Consider the following 21,328-nt stretch of genomic DNA (forward strand, 5'->3'; position numbering starts at 1 on the left):
GCTTTTGAACTGTGGTGTTGGAGAAGACTCTTGAGAGTCCCTTGGACTCAAAGAGATCTAACCAGTCCATTCTGAAGGAGATCAGCCCTGGGATTTCTTCGGAAGGAATCATGCTAAAGCTGAAACTCCAGTACTTTGGTGACCTCATGCGAAGAGTTGACTCATTGGAAAAGACTCTCATGCTGGGAGGGATTGGGGGCAAGAGGAGAAGGGGACAACAGAGGATGAGATGGCTGGATGGCATCACTGACTCGATGGACTTGAGTCTGAGTGAACTCCAGGAATTGGTGATGGACAGGGAGGCCTGGTGTGCTGAGATTCATGGGGTTGCAAAGAGTCGGACATGACTGAGGAACTGATCTGATCTGATCTGATAAACCTTGGGCAATTACAGTGTATTACTGTAAGGTCATCAATTGTATTGATTGATGGCATCAGTAACAAATATCCTACTCTGGTAGAGAATGCTGATATTGGGAAAGCTTTGCGTCTGTGAAGCAAGGAGTCTATGGGAAATCTCTGTACCTCCTCAGTTTTGCTGCAAACCTAAAACTGCTCTAAATAGGTAATCATAAAAATTTAAATAAATATGTTAAAGATAGAGTCTGAGAGTACTAGATGAATGGAAACACAGGATGGGTTTTCCAGTACATCAGAGGTATGGAAACAGGGATTCAGTAATTTGAAGGATAAATGAGTAAAAATGAGGCTCAAATTTTCATGCCCTGTCACCCATTTTAGGGACAAAGACAAGGATTCTCCTTAGTGGCAGTATGTGATGAGGTGTTCAATTGAATCCAAGTAAATAGCAAAATCCTGAAACTAGGTTAAGACAAAGCTGACTTAAATGACAAAGCTGACTCGTTAAACTACAGATTATTCTAGCCACTATCTGCTGTTTCTCTTCCATGTTTGAAATCATGCTGGTGATGGTGGAAGGGCTATATCTTAGATAAGCATGAAAAGAATCCCATTTTTTTGTCATAGAATAATGCACAGATAAAAACAGAACGCACATCGTGAGGCATTACAGGTATCATGTTACCAGGATAGCATATTCAAAAGTGCAAACATAACATGTATAGAGTTACATTATCTCTTTAGTATTGAAATGTCTGGGCTTCCCAGGTGGCACAGTGGTAAAGCATCTGCCTGTCAATGCAGGAGACACAGATTCTATCCCTGGGTTGGGAAGACCCCCTAGAAATGGCAACCCACTCCAGGATTCTTGCCTTGAATATTCCATGGACAGAGGATCCTGGTGGGCTTTAGTCCATGGAGCCACAAAGAATCCGACACGACCAAGCACACATGCACACATTGAAATGTTTGTGTCAGAGTCCCCCAGGTGAAATAAAAAGGTGTGTATATCCTATGTATTCAGTAATTAGTTGCTAAATTGTATTACACAAACTTTTTTCTTCCCAGTGGAAAGAGAGTAGGGCCAGAGTAGCTGGGTTTGATTACTGGTTCAGCTACTTAACTAAATCACAAATACATGACATTGTAGGTATTAATTTCTCTAATCATTTGCTATCTGTCTAAAATGGGATGTTAGCAATGAAACTAATATTTAAGGTTTTGTGGGTAGTAAATGAATAAAATATGTAAAGAAGTTAATAAAGATGCATATATATATGTATATATATACATGTGATGTGTGTTGCTATTACTATTCAACTAAATTGTGAATTATATCTCAGTAAAACAGGTGACAAGTTTTGAGTTTTTTTGTAAAATAGATGTGATTAAATATCTAGGTTGCATATAAAAAGGAAAGAATTATTATTTGCTTTCTTAATTTATGATAAAAAATTTGAAAAGTTACCTATCATTCTTAAAATTATTAAAACCATAAATCAAATGATTGAATCTTCTATTAAAATGTATATATATATATATATATATATATATATATAATTTTAAACTGCTGTTATATTAAAATCAGCAATTTTCATGTGGATATTTTAATATGTTCTCTTAGACATTATTTAAGATGAATTTAAAATATGTCTGCTTGAAGTATGGTTGTTTTCAAATACATTAATCTTTCAATGACTGGAGCAAAAGGGAAGACAGTCTGTTAACTATTAACAAAATAAATAAAAAATTTGAATTACACAATAAAATATGTTATTTGGATTTGAAATTACCCTGAAAATTGTATGCTTTATTTTCATATAGAATCTTTGAGTGTTTCTTTAAACTTCCTTAATCTCATTTTCCTGAAATGCATTTATTTTCTTTAAAATAAAAATGTCAGCTCAGAGCCCCATGTTGATAGCACCACCAAGTGAACCAGCTTGAAAAAAGTCTGAGTCATCAAAGTTTCATACTTAGTATCAGTTCAGCTTTTTCTTAATCTCTAAATTGAAGTTTCTTAAAGATCCTCTTAATTTAAATCTTGACTATGTGTTAACTTACCCACATAAATGATTCTGAAATTACTATAAACATGCTATCAGTTAACTGGATTAATTAACATCAAATACAGGCCCTTTAGGAAATTAATTAAAAGATTGTCATATTTATCCTACTAAGTTGATCCCTACTCTATTTTAATAGGCACTCATATTATGAACTAAATAGCAAAAACAAAATTTTATAAATGAATAATGCAAAATTTTGTTTTAACCTCAGAGTTTTTTAAATGTACTCTTAAATGTAATGATCTAATATCACAATAGACATTACAGTTACATTACAGAGTTACTTTTTGTTAACTACATAAGATTATGCACACTATATTCAATGTAATATCTTCTCTTTAGTCTATTTAATTACTCCCTGCATTCACAATAATTTCACCCTCTTAGGGCATTCACCACAAGTACTGAAAGTACTGAGTTAATCACAAAACCAAAAAAAAAAAAAATATTAATCCATTATTACATGTAACTGCTTAAATAACATTTAAGCTAAATCAATTAAAAAGGCTGTTGTTGCTTAGAATACAAATGGACCTCTATTTTCCTATTTCTTCCTCCTTTTAGTAGGCCTAGAGGTCTTTCAGAGAAGGCAATGGCACCCCACTCCAGTACTCTTGCCTGGAAAATCCCATGGACGGAGGAGCCTGGTTAGGCTGCAGTCCATGAGGTCGCTAAGAGTCGGACACGACTGAGCGACTTCACTTTCACTTTTCACTTTCATTCATTGGAGAAGGAAATGGCAACCCACTCCAGTGTTCTTGCCTGGAGAATCCCAGGGACAGAGGAGCCTGGTAGGAGGCCGTCTATGGGGTCACACAGAGTCGGACACGACTGAAGTGCCTTAGCAGTAGCAGTAGCAGTAGAGGCCTTTAGTAGCAGAAAGAGACAGAGAAAGCAATCAAATTAACGAGCCACCATCTATTAAGACTAAGGAAAGAAAGCCACCAAGTGAATAGTCTCTTGTCAGTTAGAATGGGGAAAAATAGGGATTCATAAACATTTAATTCATCTACTCTAAGTAGAACCACATGGTCATCAACAGCAGCAAAAATTATCAAATAGATGTTTTTGTCATAATACTCATTTTCAGGGAAGCTAGTTATATTCATTTTTTTAAACAATTCAGTGTTCTAGGGCTGCCATAACAAAGTAACACAGATTGGGTAGCTAGTACAAGAGAAATGTGTTTCCTCATCATCCAGGAGTCTATGAGTCTGAGATCAAAGTGTTGGCACAACTGAGTTCTTCCTCTCTCCTTGACTTTCAGATGACCAGCTTCCTCTGGTATCTGGACATTTTCTTCCGTGTTTGTGTGTGTGTGTCTGTATTCTAATCTTCTTTTCTTAAAGTCCACCCAAAAGATCTCATTTTACCTTAATTTCCTCTTTAACAGCCCTACCTCCAAACATAGTTATATGCTGAGGTACTGCGGTTAGGACATCAATATATGAATTTTGACTTGAGACAATTCAGCTCACCAGTCAGTTCAGTTCAGTTCAGTCGCTCAGTCATAACATCCCTTAAATCTTTTTTCCTCCATATGACTGCATTTTTAGCTTATATTAAAACCTCTCCCAAACTCCATGACAATTTCTCCTTAAAACCGAATTAACTAATTATGTGCTTTGTACTTGCTTCCTCTTTTTTTAATTTCTTTCTTTCTTTTTTTTTTTTGATTATTCAAGAAATGGACTCTTGAAACTTAAACTTGAGAGATGCTTATACTAGTCATGGTTGGAACTTAAACACTATCTTACTCTGAATTTGATCTTGTTAAACCTCACATTTGTAGTTACAGGAAGTAACTTTTTGTAACTCTTGCCCCCTTTTTAGAATTGTTCCTCTAAACCATAATTATGTTTTTAATAGTGCAACATATTATTTCTAAAGAGAAGCACATAGTTGTTCCTGTACAAATCCTTCACATAAATTTGAGGGACTTATGCTTAGCAAGTGTATTTTCCCCTTTTAATAAAATGTTTCCTCCTTATCAATGATACCTAATACTGAATATCACATGATATTCAGTATTAGGATTGTAAAGTATAACAGTTGACTCCAGTGTAGAGTACAGTTCATAGCCTTAAAGCCAAGTTGCTTAAAGTAGCCATTTAAGTCTTAGTAACTGAATCACTTGAGATTTAGAGTTGAGCATTCTGGAGACAATGTTAACTGGGTCTTTCCAGATGAAACAGTATTAAAGAAGCAACGATGGAATTATAAAGGAAGTTTTAGGGATAGATAACCACTTGTGGTAAAAAGTAGGAAGTTAAGACATCTCTGCAGTTACTCAGTATAGTTAAAACATGTTTGTGGCAAAGGATGGGGCTCAAGAATTATACAGATCTCAGTTCATTAAGGAGTTTACACTTTATGCATCCTTAAGATAAGCAGGGCAATCTAGGAACAAGTCATTAGTCACCAAGAAAACAAAGCAAAAACAACCAGTCCATCTACCAATGATGGAAGTTTCTTAGTCTTGAGAGTTCTCTCTCAAAAGAAGCCCATAGAGTCTAGAGGACAGTGAGAAATGTTCTCATGTTCTGAAAATTGTTGGGTGATTGGGGAGGTGGCATAATAGGATAAGGAATTGATTTATCAGAAAGTGCTAAAAATAAACAACACAGACAGTTTAAGACAAGACTTGGGTGCTGCTGAGGTCAGTCACTTCAGTCGTGTCTGACCCTTTGCAACCCCCATGGACTGTAGCCCACCAGACTCCTCTGTCCATGGGGTTCTCCAGGCAAGAATACTGGAGTGGGTTGCCAATTCTTTCTCCAGGAGATCTTCCTGACCCAGGGATCAAACCCTCATCTCAAGTCTCGTGCACTGCAGGTAGCTTCTTTACCACTAGCGCCACCTGGGAAGCCTTCCTGGGAGTTCTGCGTATTTCTCACAAAACCTCAGCCCTTACTATCCATCAACTACTAAGCTTCATTTGTTGTCCCCATTATGGAACAGTTCTGATTTACCCTTTAACTTGTTACCTTAGTGTCCAAGGAACTGAAGGATCTTAAGAGATTCAAGACATTCCTCAGCACACAGGCTCACCCCCTTTCAGTTCAATAAATCCTCTAATCTGACTCCATTTCCTAACTCCTGCAATTCCACTGTGTCCTCACAAATTCCCTTTGTCATAAAATTCTTTTTGCTGTTCTATTTCTGTATTGCTCTTAGGAATGAGAGCTCCTTCCTGATAATAGTCATTCTTCTTACCTCTCTTCAGGGATGACTGGTTGCTCGCTCACACTGTTCATATCTCTGGGTCAGAACGTGAAGTAGGGAGGTGCCTCTTTGCCACTAGCTAGCCATTTCTGCTTCTAGTCCACTTTCCTTTCTTACTTCATTTCCTTTCCCAACTGCTTAAGGTTTATTTCATTGGATGATATCGCCAACTGCCCCTCTCTGAGTATTCCTTTAGTATGATGTTCTACAGAAATTAATTTATTTATTATAGTGAGATATAAGTTGATGACAGATAGATCATTTAGTTAGATTTTTCAAATCTTCTACTTCATTATTGACTTACTTATCATTTACTGAAAGAGATGCATTGTCCATCCCTCAGAATGATAGTGAATTTTTCTAATATTCCTTTTAGTGTCATCAACTTGTCAATAAGGCATTAGTATTAAATGTATGCAAGCTTAGATACATTGTGGCTTTTTGGTGAATGAAAGCATACATCTGCCCAAAGACATATATAATTAATCATAAAAAATTATTTAATTCCCCCAAACATAGTAGTGTTTTGTAATAATTCCAAACTGGAGAGAGACTGAACTTTCATCAAGTAAATGGATAACACCATTATAGTGGTATAAGCATACAATGGTATACTAATGAGAAATAAAAAATTACAAAGTATTGATAGATACAGTCTGAATATCAAAATTATGCTAAGTAAAAGAATCCAGACAAGAATCCAACATTCTTGCCTGGAGAACCCCATGGACAGAGGAGTCTGGTGGGCTACAGTCCATGGGGGTGCAAAGGGTCAGACACGACTGAAATGACTGACCACAGCAACACCCAAGTCTTGTCTTAAACTGTGTTGTTTAGCACTTTCTGATAAATCAATTCCTTATTGATTTATCTGTCTGGATTGTATTATATTTTGATTCTGTTTATGTAAAATTCTAGACATGGCATGTTAATATGCAGTTTTAAACAACAGAGAGTTTATGACTTGGGTTAAGGAGGAAGAGATTACTAATGGGTAAATGGAACTTTTAGAGGTAAATATGTTATCTTGATTGTGTTGGTGGTTTCAAGGATTGTGTATACCTGTGCCAAAGTCATCAAACAGTTCCTTTTACATTAAAAAAAATTTCAATGTAAGGTTTATTGAATGTCAGGTGTACCTCAATACTGTCTTTTAACCTTATAGTACTATCCTCCACAGCAATAGTCCCCAACATTTTTAACACCAGGGATTGTTTTTGTGGAAGACAATTTTTCCACAGCCTGGAAAGTGGGGGTGGTTTGGGGATGATTCAAGCACATTAAATTTATTGTGCACTTTTATTATTATTACATCAGCTCCATCTCAGATTATCATGCATTAGATCCCAGAGGTTGTGGACCCCTGCTCTATAGGATAAAGTCCAAGCTCTTTAGCAGCATTTCTAGACTTTCGAGCCTTTCCTCCCACTAATTTACTACACAGATGCTAAACTCCAGTCTCACTGAACATTCCCATTCCCCAACAAAATCATTTTGTCCAATGCAAAGGAAAATTTATCTATAATAAAGGAATAAGTGTCTTTTCTAGAGTACTGGAACCTACTCTTGTAGGTCCACTAGTGTTTTAGGGGGTGGTTGGGGGAGTCGGTTGTCTGTGTGTTTGTATTTTTGGGGCGTGGAGCAAAGGAAGAAATTTTAATAGTATATTCCAGGTAGGGATTATAGCATATTTGAAAACCATGATGGCCTTGAAGAAGATGATGATATGTTAAGGAGTAGGACTGGGTAATCAGAGGGAATTGATTTGTTTCGATGTCTCCATAAGTAAGAAAATATTAACCTAAAGGGGCAATACTTGGGTATCATGTATAATTAATGTTCCTATTACACCTTCAGTCTTACCGTTTCACAAAATTTGATGTGAAAAATCATATACTAAGTTTTCCAATTACTTATAATTGTAAGCTACAAAAGTATAGGTAAAATATTATAGATGGTAAAAATAAAAACAAAATATAATGAAGTTCTTTTCTAAAATGATATTTTGTTAAATGTATAATTATCTTAAATTATAGTGTAGAAGATATGTGACTATTTAAGTGGTATCACAAATATTTCAAAGAATTTATTAACATTAGTTGTGGGCAAGATTACAAGTAGTTTAAGAATAGTTTGTTTTAGCAGTTAAATTTTATTCCAACTAAGTAATTAGAAATTCAACTTCACTTTTGCTGAACAGACAATCTTCTCTAGAAAGAAATACAAAACCACACCTCTGACGCTCTAAAGGTTCTTCAGTACTTTTCACCAAGCAGAATTATTACCATAGTGTCATCACAATTTTGATTAATTGCACTCTGCAAAACCCAAATTCTCCTACGAGTCCAACTGTTTTTGACATTATTTTTTAACTGCCCCATTATATAAATAGGTTGCTAATGATAAGTAATGAAACAGTTCATTCTCCCATAGAGAGAAATGAACAAATGCTGTCATAAGAATACATTCTCATTCTATGTTTGAATATGTGAAAAATGAACAATGAGCTAGCTCATTTCACAGTTTATTAGAGAAAACAAATATAGAAACTGCTTGTTTAAGTAGTTCAATAGCTCAAGTCTTATATAAAGAGGTGTAGAATAGCATGTCCATTGCTTAACTATCCAAGCAGGAGTTCGGGCTGCTATAGGATATGTCAACCCAGAGAGTGTCAGAACCCTAATTATAGTTATTTTGGCATTGGCTGAAAGTCTGAAAGTGTATGAAATATGTTAAATCAGTTATAATGCTTCAATGAGAGTTTGAGAATTCTTTTTTTTTCTCACTAAAATTAAGCTCCTCAAGAACATGATCGATTTCTGTTCATTCCCTAGTCCAACGACCAAAACAGTGCAGGACTCAGAGTAGTTCTTCAGTAAGCTTTTGCTGAAAGAATGAATGAATAACTATACAAGTGAAGTTTTAGAATTAATCCATAGAGATAAAAAAAGGTTGATTTACTCTATATTTTAAAGGTTCAGGCTACATTTATAAAGTATGTCTATCACTTGTATCAGAAACAATCCAAGAGTCAGGTAATTTGAGGAAGTTCATATGGGCAGGCAGAACAAACCAACATAGATCCTGGGACACAAGACAGTAACAAGTATTCCACAAGAAATGCCATTTCTACAGTAGAAAATCAGGACATTAATTATCGCAGTGAAAAAAAGTAAAAATGTTATTTGCTCAGTTGTATCTGACTCTTTTGCAACCCCATGGACTGCAGCATGCCAAGCTCCTGTCCCTGGAATTCTCCAGTAAAAATACTGCAGTGGGTAGCCATTCCCTTTTCCAGGGGATCTTCCTGACCCAGGGAATGAACCCAATTCTACTGCATTGCAGACTGATTCTTTACTGTCTGAGTCACTGATTGGGTGTATAATGAAATACTTGCATACATGTATTTTTATGGATGAGTTATTGAGCTAGCCTCTGCTTCTTTTCATTGCTATACCATGTGAGACTACAGGTAAACTATGAGAATCAATGAATGAATTCATGAGGTCAATTTGAAAAGTCAACTGCATTTTTATATACAAACAACAGATAAAAAATAAAATTTTAAAATAATGTCATTTAAAATAGCATCAAAATTTATAATAAATGATGTGTAATGACTCTACCAAATAAACTATAATATATTATCTACACAAATTAAAGAACTTAATAAATAGAGGGTTTTGTCATATACTGCTTTTGACAAAGTTTATACTATAATATCAGAAATTCTCCAAAACTAATCCACAGATACGTTATTTCATTCAAAATATTAGAAAGTTCTTACTGTAGGAAAATGAGATGATTATACAGTCTATATGGAAATGCAACCATCCAATAAGAGTCAATAAAATCTCAAAGGAGAAAAAAGTAGCTGACCTCATACTTATGGCTTATCTATACGTTATCATAAATAAGATATTTGGTTCTGACAAAGGCAGAGAAACTAGCCCATTGAAGTAAAGGGGGAAAACTCAGAAGTAGATATAATGCCTTGGTTTTGTTCCCCAAGAAGCAGATCTTGAGACAAGAATTCAAGTGAGAGATATATTTGGTCAGTGTAGGAAACCAACCACCCAACCAAAAACAAAACAATGGGGACATGGCGAAATACAAGAGGTGATGATGGTCTAGAATGGTATAGAATGATGGTCTAGATGATGGTATAGAATACCTTTCAAATGAGATCCTGCTGGATATCTAAATGATTGCCTCTTCTAGACCATGAACAATGAGAGTGGCTTCTGTCTGAAGGACTCATCCTACCTTAATTATCTCAAGTAGAAAATCCTACCTACAAAGGAAGGTCTAAAACAGGAACTTAGAAAGCTACATTTTATTTTTCTCTGTATTTTCAATATATTATGTCATATCTAAATCATAATAGATACTCTGTAAACAATATTTTAATCAAATGAGCTAACTGTACACCAATTTCTGTCATTATGTATACCATGGGAAAAACAATTCCCTTTCTAAACTCCACTTGGACCACCCTAAAATTATAGATAATTGCAATAATCAGCATGTATTAATTTGTCAGTGAGACAAAGTAAATCCAAATCCATGGGGCCCAAGTTCCTTATAATTTATTGCTCCACCATTTTTCCTGAGTACCAAAGGAAATACAGAGAATTCAAGTTGGTATAACATGGGAAGAGTTTATATAATGATTATATTAAAGGATATAGTTGAGATTTACTAAAAACCCCATGCTAACAGAAGCAGAAGATATTAAGAGGAGATGGCAAGAGTACATGGAAGAACTGTACAAAACAGATTTTAATGACCCAGATAACCATAATGGTGTGATCACTCACCTAGAGTCAGACATCCTGGAGTGGGAAGTCAAGTGGGCCTTAGTAAGTATTACTCTGAACAAAGCTAGTGGAGGTGATGGAATTCTAGCTGAGCTATTTCAAATCCTAAAATACGATGTTGTGACAGTGCGGCACTCTATATGCCAGCGAATTGGAAAACTCGGCAGTGGCCACTGGACTAGAAAAGGTCAATTTCCATTCCAATCCCAAAGAAAGGCAATGCCAAAGAATATTTAAACTGCTGCACAATGACACTCATTTCACATGCTAACAAGGTAATACTAAAAATCCTTCAAGCTAGGCTTCAAGAGTATATGAACTGAGAACTGCCAGATGTACAAGCTGGATTTAGAAACGGCAGAGGATATCAATCCTGAATATTCATTAAAAGGACTGATGCTGAAGTTGAAGTTCCAGTTCTCTGGCTGCCTGATGCAAAGGCATCAACTCACTGGGAAAGATCCTGATGCAAAGGCTGTCAACTCACTGGGAAAGACCCTGATGCTGGGAAAAATTGAGGGCAAGAGAAGAAGGGGATGACAGAGGATGAGACGATTGGGTGGCATCATTGACTCAATGGACGTTACTCTGAGGAAATTTTGGGAGATAGTGAAAGACAGGGAAGCCTGGCATGCTGCAGTGCATGGGGTCGCAAATAGTCAGACACAACTGAGCGAATGAACAACAACAACAAAGCTAGTAGAAGCAGCAGATTTATTAATAACATAAGTCAAAAGGGACAGAGGTGTGGTAACAGCTACCCAAACGCAAAAGAGAAGGTCTTGTATGGAAGACAAACTTGAGAGGAGCTGTGACTCTTAGTTGAGGGGCACTCTTAGAGCACCATGATAAAACTAGGAGGAAGCCAGCAGCAAATAATAGCCTGAACTCACTCTCAATTCTTTCTCCAGTATACTGATAGTTTCCCATCACCTAAAAGTAACTTGAAATCTGAAGGAAAGTGAGCCTATTAAAGTAGCCCATGAAGATCACCTCTTAGGGCACCAACCAAGACTGAGAAGGATGGAGAATCAATCTGGAAGAGCAAAGGGAAGATATTAGCATAGGCATCCTCAACATAATGCTGCCATAAAGAGACCTGCTCAAGTTGCAACCATATATTTACACTCATTCTGGCAGGAAATATTCCAGAAGTGAAGGAAGACATTCCCACAGAAATTCCCATCACTACTTCTACTCTTGTCACATTGATCAGAACTTAAGTTATAGGACCACTTAATTGCAAAGTAGGTGAAGAGATTTCAGTTTTATTTCTGGCAGCAATGGACCCAGCTAAAATTAGGGATTTATTACTAATTAAAAATAAGAGAATGTGTAGGCATTTGCTTTCGGCTCTTTCCCTTCTTTGAACCACCTTTCTCGAAGTACCTGAATTCCTCAATGACCACAGTACCCATCAAGGGGTCTTTTTCAAGCTTTCATTTCACACTGGTCTGTGAACGTACTAGCAAAATCCTATTTCCCTGTAGGGCACTAGTGATCAGAATGGCTTCTTGTTGTTGCTGATAGCTAGGTGGTTTGGCATCCTCTGTTATTTCCTTCATTTCCCCATATCCCTAGAATAGTACTTTCATTAAAACTATGGGAAACTTCTGAGTTAGTTATTTTATTTTTTCTGAAGACAAAGAACACAAATCCTCCACTTATTTTTGGAGTTTACAATCACATGAGATTTGTGACTATATATTGTGAATCCTAAAATAGTTTACAGATATAAGAGATAAATATTATTAAGATACTTGTAAGTAACCTCAAATAGTAATGTTTTAATGATTTGAAAATGGCATATTTTTCTGTTGAAGTGTTCTATTTAAAAAAAAAAGTAAAAACTAAATATTTTAGTTTTTCAAGGAACTATATAAATTTATTATTTTAAAAAGATTTTAAAAAACAAAGGCTGTGAAAAGAGACAAAGAAGGTCACTACATAATGATCAAAGGATCAATCCAAGAAGAAGATATAACAATTATAAATATATATCCACCCAACATGGGAGCACCGCAGTAGGTAAGACAAATCCTAACAAGTATGAAAGGAGAAATTAACAATAACACAATAATAGTGGGAGACTTTAATACCCCACTCACACTTATGGATAGATCAACTAAACAGAAAATTAACAAGGAAAAAAAAAATGTATCTATAAAGTTCACTAAAGCAAAGCACAGTAAAATGAGGTATGGCAATAAAAGGTGTTAAATTTATCAAATAAAAAAAAATAAAGTGCTGAAAAATTAAAAAAAAAATAAAAAGATTTTAATGAATATAATTTTTTCATAACCAAATACTTTCCTTACCAGTCAACTATATCCATGCTTATTTTACAGATGCCACAGTGAATGAGTTAGGCATCTTTTCAATTTGAACAAGAGTAAATGAAATAATTTTCTATTGGTAGAATAAATGCATTAAAAATAGGAATGAGAACATTTACAGCTATTGTAATACCCTAAGAATGGAAATATATAATTACAATTTTTAGATCATTTTTGAGGAAGTCTAACACATTTCAAGTGTTTAATTGAAGTGAAAATCTGATGAAAATATACAATTAATTTTATCTCTTAATTTTAGAATATTATTTGTGACCCCATGGACTGTAACCTGCTAGGCTATTTAAATACACAACTTAAAAAAATTAACTATTACCTTGAAAATACACATTAAGACAGAGAATTACAGATAAGTATAATTAATCCAGTGATAGAAAAATGTTGATATAAATAAAATCATATTTCCTATTCATCAGTTCCGTTCAGTCAGCCATGTCCAACTCTTTGCAATCCCATGGACTGCAGCATGACAGGCTTCCCTGTCCATCACCAACTCCCTGAGTCTACTCAAACTTATGCCCATTGAGTCAGTGATGCCATCCAACCATCTCATCCCCTGTTGTCCCCTTCTCCTCCTGCCTTCAATCTTTCCCAGCATCAGGGTCTTTTCCAATGAGTCAGTTCTTTGTGTCAGGTGGCCAAAGTATTGGAGTTTAAGTTTCAACATCAGTCCTTCCAATGAACGCCCAGGACTGATCTCCTTTAAGATAGACTGGTTGTATCTCCTTGCTGTCCAATGGACTCTCAAGAGTCTTCTCCAACATTGAAGTTCAAAAGCATCAATTCTTTGGAGTTCACCTTTCTTTATAGTCCAACGCTCACATCCGTACATGACTACTGGAAAAACAATAGCTTTGACTAGATGGACCTTTGTTGGCAAAGTAATGTCTGTGCTTTTTAATATGCTGTCTAGGTTGGTCATAACTTTTCTTCCAAGGAGTAAGCGTCTTTCAATTCCATGGCTACAGTCACCATCTGCAGAGATTTTGGAGCCCCCAAAAATAAAGTCTGCCACTGTTTCCACTGTTTCTCCATCTATTTGCCGTGAAGCAATGGGACTGGATGCCATGATCTTAGTTTTCTGAATGTTGAGCTTTAAGCCAAATTTTTCACTCTCTTCTATTCATATGAACCCTTATACACACATATACATATGTAGATACATATGCATATGAAATTTACTGTTTTTATATATATACTGAGAGAGAGATACAATAAATTGTCATTTTTGTCTAATGGACCTTCAAACATGCAATTTAAGAATTAGAAAATATATACCTATAGCAAAGCACACATTTTATTAATAAATTATAGTTAATATTAAAAATTAATCAAATATTGTTGGTTAGGTTTTATTTCAACTCAGGACTGTGTGTTCTCTTCAATTGCATATTTAAGTTTCCAAGCTAAATATCAGGGAGGATGTGACATCCTTCGTTCTTCCTGTCTAGGTGTCAGTTCCTATACTTGAGGAAGGGAAAATTTTAAACTCTAAGTAGTGTATAATCCACTTTATAGTTAGGCCTCCCTATCCTTTCCGTGCCCTAACATGCTTCAAAGTAACTCCATTAAGATAATCAACATTCAACTTAATTCACTATAACCTACAAAACCATGATGCCTTGAATTCTTATTGTCTCACAAAGATTTAAGTAAAGAATTACCCTTTTCTAATCCTTCCAGTCAAAATCACTGCAGATGGTGATTGCAGCCATGAAATTAAAAGATGCTTAACGCCTTGGAAGGAAAGTTATGACCAAACTAGATAGCATATTGAAAAGCGAGACATTACTTCGCCAACAAAGGTTGGTCTAGTCAAGGCTATGGTTTTTCCAGTGGTCCTGTATGGATGTGAGAGTTTAACTTTGAAGAAAGCTGAGCGCCTAAGAATTGATTCTTTTGAATTGTGGTGCTGGAGAAGACCCTTGAGAGTCCCTTGACTGCAGGGAGATCCAACCAGTCCATCCTAAAGGAGATCAGTCCTGGGTGTTGATTAGAAGGACTGATGCTAAAGCTGAAACTCCAATGCTTTGGCCACCTCATGCGAAGAGTTGACTCATTGGAAAAGACTCTGATGTTGGGAGGAATTGGGGGCAGGAGGAGAAGGGGACGATGGAGGATGAGATGGCTGGATGGCTTCACCGACTCGATGGATGTGAGTTTGGGTGAACTCCAGGAGTTGGTGATGGACAGGGAGGCCTGGTGTTCTGCAATTAATGGGGTCACAAAGAGTCGAACACAACTGAATGACTGAGCTGAACTGAACTGAACTGAATCCTTTCAGTCAAGCCTCCTTCAAGCTTGTACCATTGGTCAATTTGAGTGACAGCCACCATTATGTGCACTAAAACTCCTTTTCTTTACTGTCTCATTTTCTTTAAAGTGAGCTCACTTATTTCTTTATTACCATATATCTCAGGCAATTAGGATCCTGACAGTCCTGATGCAAACATGTTCAAGATCTATGGTAAATATAAAACTGAAGCCCCCTCATCTCCAAATCCAACTCATAAAAATAATAGAAGTTTTCCTTTTATATGACTTCAGGATAACATTTAAAAACATATAGTTGTTTTAATTCAGTAATATATCTATTTAATTTTTATCAGTTATGAACTATGAAAGTACATAGAAACTCCTACAAAGTCATTTTATGATATCATTGTTGCAGATGCAATGCAAAGGAAGATTTTAAGTCTATTCAACTGGGTGAGATCTAAAACAAGTTGAATTCATTTAGTAAATCAGGAGTTTCATTGCTTGTGAGAGCAAAAGGAAGTTATGACAAGAGTTTATTTGCAAATTTTAATTAAATTTTATCTGATGGAGTAAGAGAAGTTATTTTTGATTTATAAACAAAGAAACTTTTATATTACAGCCTTGAAGATATAATAAATATTGTGCTACACAATGCCATTTTAATATTAATTTCTTTGGTTCTATGGTGCCATACTTGAGCAAGCAAGATTAAGAATGGTTAGATGATGGATTATTCAATTTTATTATTTAATTGGCTATATTAGATAAATTACAAATTAACAAAGTTGATGAACTGATTGATAACACTTAAGATACCACTATCACTTACAAAATCAATAAAATTTGTGATCAACAAAACTATATTTAAAATATGCCAATATTTTCATAGTTGTTATAAAACTACAACCTAAAAGAATCATTTTTCCAATAAGTATGTGTCTTTCTGTGGATATATGTGAACATACAATCTGGAAAAATGAATTAAAATTTAACAAGGAGCAGAATAGGGGCTTCCTGGTGGCTCAGATGGTAAAGAATCTGCCTGCAATGAGGGAGGTGCAGGTTTAATCCCTGGGTTGGAAAGATCCCCTGGAGAAGGAAATAGCAATCCACTCTAGTATTCTTGTCTGGAGAATCCCATGGACAGAAGAGGGATAGAGGACTGGTGGGCTACTACAGTCCATGGGGTCACAAAGAGTCAGAAATGACTGAATGACTTAACACACACACACACATACACACACACAAGGGGTGGAATGACTCAAAAAAAATTTGTAATTATGAAATAATCATGGTTTATTCATTTTTACCAGAAAGTAAACATTCTTATCTTTGAAATAAATTGTTTATATTTAATATTTAATTATATTAAATATTAAATTTTATATTTAATTTAATAAAATTTAATATATTCAATTAAAATTTCAATTTTAATTTATAACAATTGAAATTAATTGTTTATATTTCCAACTTTTGCTATAAAGATTGACCATAATGCTAATTTTTAATTCAATTCCATTCATATGTATTGAACTTCAATTGTGTTAAGCTATGCTGGGCAAGAGATTTAAGGCTATTTCTCAGATTTGGTGCTATTGATATTTTGGGTCAGATAATTCTTTCTTGTGAGACTGTCTTATACATTGTAGGATGTTCAGCAGTATTTTTAGCCACTATTCACAATCCCAGCTGCTCTCTGCATGCAGTTTCACAGCCAAAATTGTCTCAAGATACTGTTAAATATCCCCTGCACAGAAATCAACCCTCATCAAGAACTACTGATTTAAGATAATAAATCATTCATTTAATTTGCACTAAACAAAATTTGGCAAGTATTGATCAGGATCAACAAAAAGGAATCCTGCTTTATGAAGTCAAAGCTGGAAAAAAGCAAATGAAAGCGTCTTATAGTGCTTCTTTCCAACCACAGTCAATAATCCTGAGACACATACATACACACACATACACACACACACACACACACACACACAAACTCTCACAAGAATCACTGTCATAGTGAGAAACTAATATTATATGAAAGTGTCATATATTTTAAGATGGAAAAAATAGATATCCACTGCTTTAGTATTATCTTGATTAATCCTAATGTGGGCTGCTCTGGTGGCTCTGATGGTAAAAAAATGTGCCTACAATGTGGGAGACCTGGGTTTGAACCCTGGTTCGGGATGATCCCCTCAAGAAGGGAATAGTAATCAACTCTCCCTGGTGGCTCAACTGGTAAAGAATCCACCTGCAGTGCAGAAGACCTGGGCTTGATATCTGGGTTGGGAAAATCCCCTGTAGAAGGGGATGGTTACCCACTCCAGTATTCTGGACTGCAGAATTCCATGGACAGAGGAGCCTGGAGTCTACGGCCATGGTGTTGCAGAGTTACACATGACTGAGTGACTACATTTTCACTTCCACTTTCAATCCTAATGTACTATATACAACATAAGAACAATATAATTTTTGAATTTTTTTCAAAGTATACAGTGGAAAAGCTCCACAGACGTGATAAGATTTAATTGAGCTTTATAAGACGAGTAGAATGTTAACATATTAGTAAAGAGGAAAGGTCATTCTGAGTGTAAAGAGAATCTTACATAAAGCTTCTGATGAGTGAGACTACTTAAAGAAGTGGATATAAGAAGATCAATAAGGACCGTGAGTTCAGAATGTGATATGAGGTAGAATATCACAGAGAATGAGGCTGATAATACCTGAATCTGAAGGACCTTATATCAAGTTACAGAGTTAGAACTTCAGTTCAGTTCAGTTCAGTTGCTCAGTCGTGTCCAACTCTTTGCAACCCCATGAATCACAGCATGCCAGGCCTCCCTGTCCATCACCAACTCCCGGAGTTCACTCAGACTCACGTCCATCAAGTCAGTGATGCCATCCAGCCATCTCATCCTCTGTTGTCCCCTTCTCCTCCTGCCCCCAATCCCTCCCAGCATCAGGGTCTTTTCCAATGAGTCAACTCTTCGCATGACGTGGCCAAAGTACTGGACTTTCAGCTTTAGCATCATTCCTTCCAAAGAACACCCAGGGCTGATCTCCTTTAGAATGGACTGGTTGGATCTCCTTGCAGTTCAAGGAATTCTCAAGAGTCTTCTCCAACACCACAGTTCAAAAGCATCAATTCTTCGGTGCTCAGCCTTCTTCACAGTCCAACTCTCACATCCATACATAACCACTGGAAAAACCATAGCCTTGACTAGAAGGACCTTTGTTTGCAAAGTAATGTCTCTGCTTTCGAATATGTTATCTGCTACTGCTACTGCTGCTAAGTCGCTTCAGTCGTGTCTGACTCTGTGTGACCCCATTGACGGAAGCCCACCAGGCTCCCCTGTCCCTGGGATTCTCCAGGCAAGAACTCTGGAGTGGGTTGCCATTTCCTTTTCCAACGCATGAAAGTGAAAAGCGAAAGGGAAGTCGCTCAGTCATGTCTGACTCTTAGCGACCCCATGGACTACAGCCTACCAGGCTCCTCCATCCATGGGATTTTCCAGGCAAGAGTACTGGAGTGGGGTGCCATTGCCTTCTCCGATATGCTATCTATGTTGGTCATAACTTTCCTTCCAAGGAGTAAGCGTCTTTTAACTTCATGGCTGCAATCACCATCTGCAGTGATTTTCGAGCCCCAAAAAATAAAGGCTGACATTGTTTCCACTGTTTCCCCATCTATTTCCCATGAAGTGATGGGATCAGATGCCATGATCTTCGTTTTCTGAATGTTTTAAGCCAACTTTTTCACTCTCCTCTTTCACTTTCATCAAGAGGCTTTTTAGTTCCTCTTCGCTTTCTGCCATAAGGGTGGTGTCATCTGCATATCTGAGGCAGAACTTCAGTTAGTAACAAATAATTTTTATAATACTTATTAAAAAAAAAAGAAAACAAGAAAAGTTGTTGGCTTTTTTTTTTAATGTGACCTGTGACATGATCAGATTTGTGTTCTATTTTGTTATGTCTTGTTTTGGCTAAAACACAATGTTAGGAGTTCAGAATCGAGGTGTATTAGTAGTTAAGGGACACTAGAAGCAGTAAAGAGATTATTTCAATTGTACGGAGAAGAACTAAAGTAATAGTTTTATGGAAAATGGAGAGCATTGGTTTATTTAGGAGGCATTTCAGATTTAGAAACAATAGGATTTTGAGATGAATTAAAAAGAAAAAATTAGCTTGAGTAGCTAAAGAAATTGATGGATGGTGATGCAAATGCTAAATAAGCAGGGTGAAAATATATAGCCTTGATATAATCCTTATCCTATTTGGAACCACAAGCTGGAATCAAGATTGCTGGGAGAAATATCAATAACCTTAAATATGCAGATGACACCACTCTTATGGCAGAAAGTGAAGAGGAACTAAAAAGCCTCTTGATGAAAGTGAAAGAGGAGAGTGAAAAAGTTGGCTTAAAGCGCAACATTCAGAAAACGAAGATCATGGCATCAGGTCCTATCACTTCATGGGAAATAGATGGGGAAACAGTGTCAGACTTTATTTTGGGGGGCTCGAAAATCACTGCAGATAGTGATTGCAGCCATGAAGTTAAAAGACGCTTACTCCTTGGAAGGAAAGTTATGACCAACCTAGACAGCATATTCAAAAGCAGAGACATTACTTTGCCAACAAAGGTCTGTCTAGTCAAGGCTATGGTTTTTCCAGTGGTCATGTATGGATGTGAGAGTTGGACTGTGAAGAAGGCCGAGCGCCAAAGAATTGATGCTTTTGAACTGTGGTGTTGGAGAAGACTCTTGAGAGTCCCTTGGACTCAAAGAGATCTAACCAGTCCATTCTGAAGGAGATCAGCCCTGGGATTTCTTCGGAAGGAATCATGCTAAAGCTGAAACTCCAGTACTTTGGTGACCTCATGCGAAGAGTTGACTCATTGGAAAAGACCGTGATGCTGGGAGGGATTGGGGGCAGGAGGAGAAGGGGACGACAGAGGATGAGATGGCTGGATGGCATCACTGACTCGATGGACATGAGTCTGAGTGAACTCCAGGAGTTGGTGATGGACAGGGAGGCCTGGTGTGCTGTGATTCATGGGGTCACAGAGTTGGACACAATTAAGGAATTGAACTGAACTGATGCAAATGTTAAAAACTGAAAACATCATTGACACAGAAAATTCCCGAAGTAGAAACAATGTGTTTTGAGAATGTGAAGCTTAATACATTGTACATTGTTTTCTGTTGTTCCACTCAGGAGACTGATACAGTTGAAGTTGATACAGTTATTTCCAACATGCATTGCAGTAAGTTGGAAGTAGATTATAAGAGATATAAAATAGTGAGAGAAGTAAAATGGATAAGGAAAAAATTCTTAAGAATAGTTACACATCTTTAGAGGATGCATGATTTTAGTCTTTTTTGTGTTGTCACTTAACTGAGATTAAGAGGAATCAACAATTTTGCATATAGCTTGAAAAGACAAGTAAATAGAAAGTACATATGAACTAATGAATGAAGAAAATGCTTACTCACACTTAATTGCAGATTGTGGATTTCTTGAAATTCAAACAGAAGTTAGTTTCTAATGTTAGTTGTATACATTGGATATGTGTAGCTTTTGACATGTCAATAATACCTCAACTAAGTAGTATAAAATAAGGTAGAATAAAATGACAAAAACAAAAAAAATATAATTTTGGAGAACTGATTCACTGTTAGTCACAGTTACTCCTGCTGCTGCTAAGTCGCTTCAGTCATGTCCGACTCTGTGCCACCCCATAGACGGCAGGCAACCCACCAGGCTTCCCCGTCCCTGGGATTCTCCAGGCAAGAACAATGGAGTGGGTTGCCATTTACAGGTTGTAATATAAATTTAAGAAAATGAATTAGGCATAGTAGAGGGATAAACTCTGTTTATTCAAGGTAAGCAGAGTGAATAAGAAAAGTAGTACAAATATCTGATCTAGGTGAAGGCTAATCTAATATACTATTATTTTTTTAAGCTTTGATATTTGTCAAACATTGAACAAAAAGTATTCCTATGTATAGAGAGAAACACATATGTAGGTACACATGCATTTGTATCTTAAATAATCTGTATATACTATGCACATTTTTCATAAGTGTTTGTATTCTCATTTCATATATGATATTTTAAGGCTCAATTTACCTTCCATTAAAAATCTGTAGAGGAAGTACAAAAGGTAAATTCTTTATGCTCTATAGCTTTCCTTACAACACTTGTGATATTATATTACCCAACTAGAAAGAAATAAGTTTCT

The sequence above is a fragment of the Bos javanicus genome, chromosome 14, assembly GCF_032452875.1.
Source record: "Bos javanicus breed banteng chromosome 14, ARS-OSU_banteng_1.0, whole genome shotgun sequence".
Classification (NCBI taxonomy): Eukaryota; Metazoa; Chordata; class Mammalia; order Artiodactyla; family Bovidae; genus Bos; species Bos javanicus.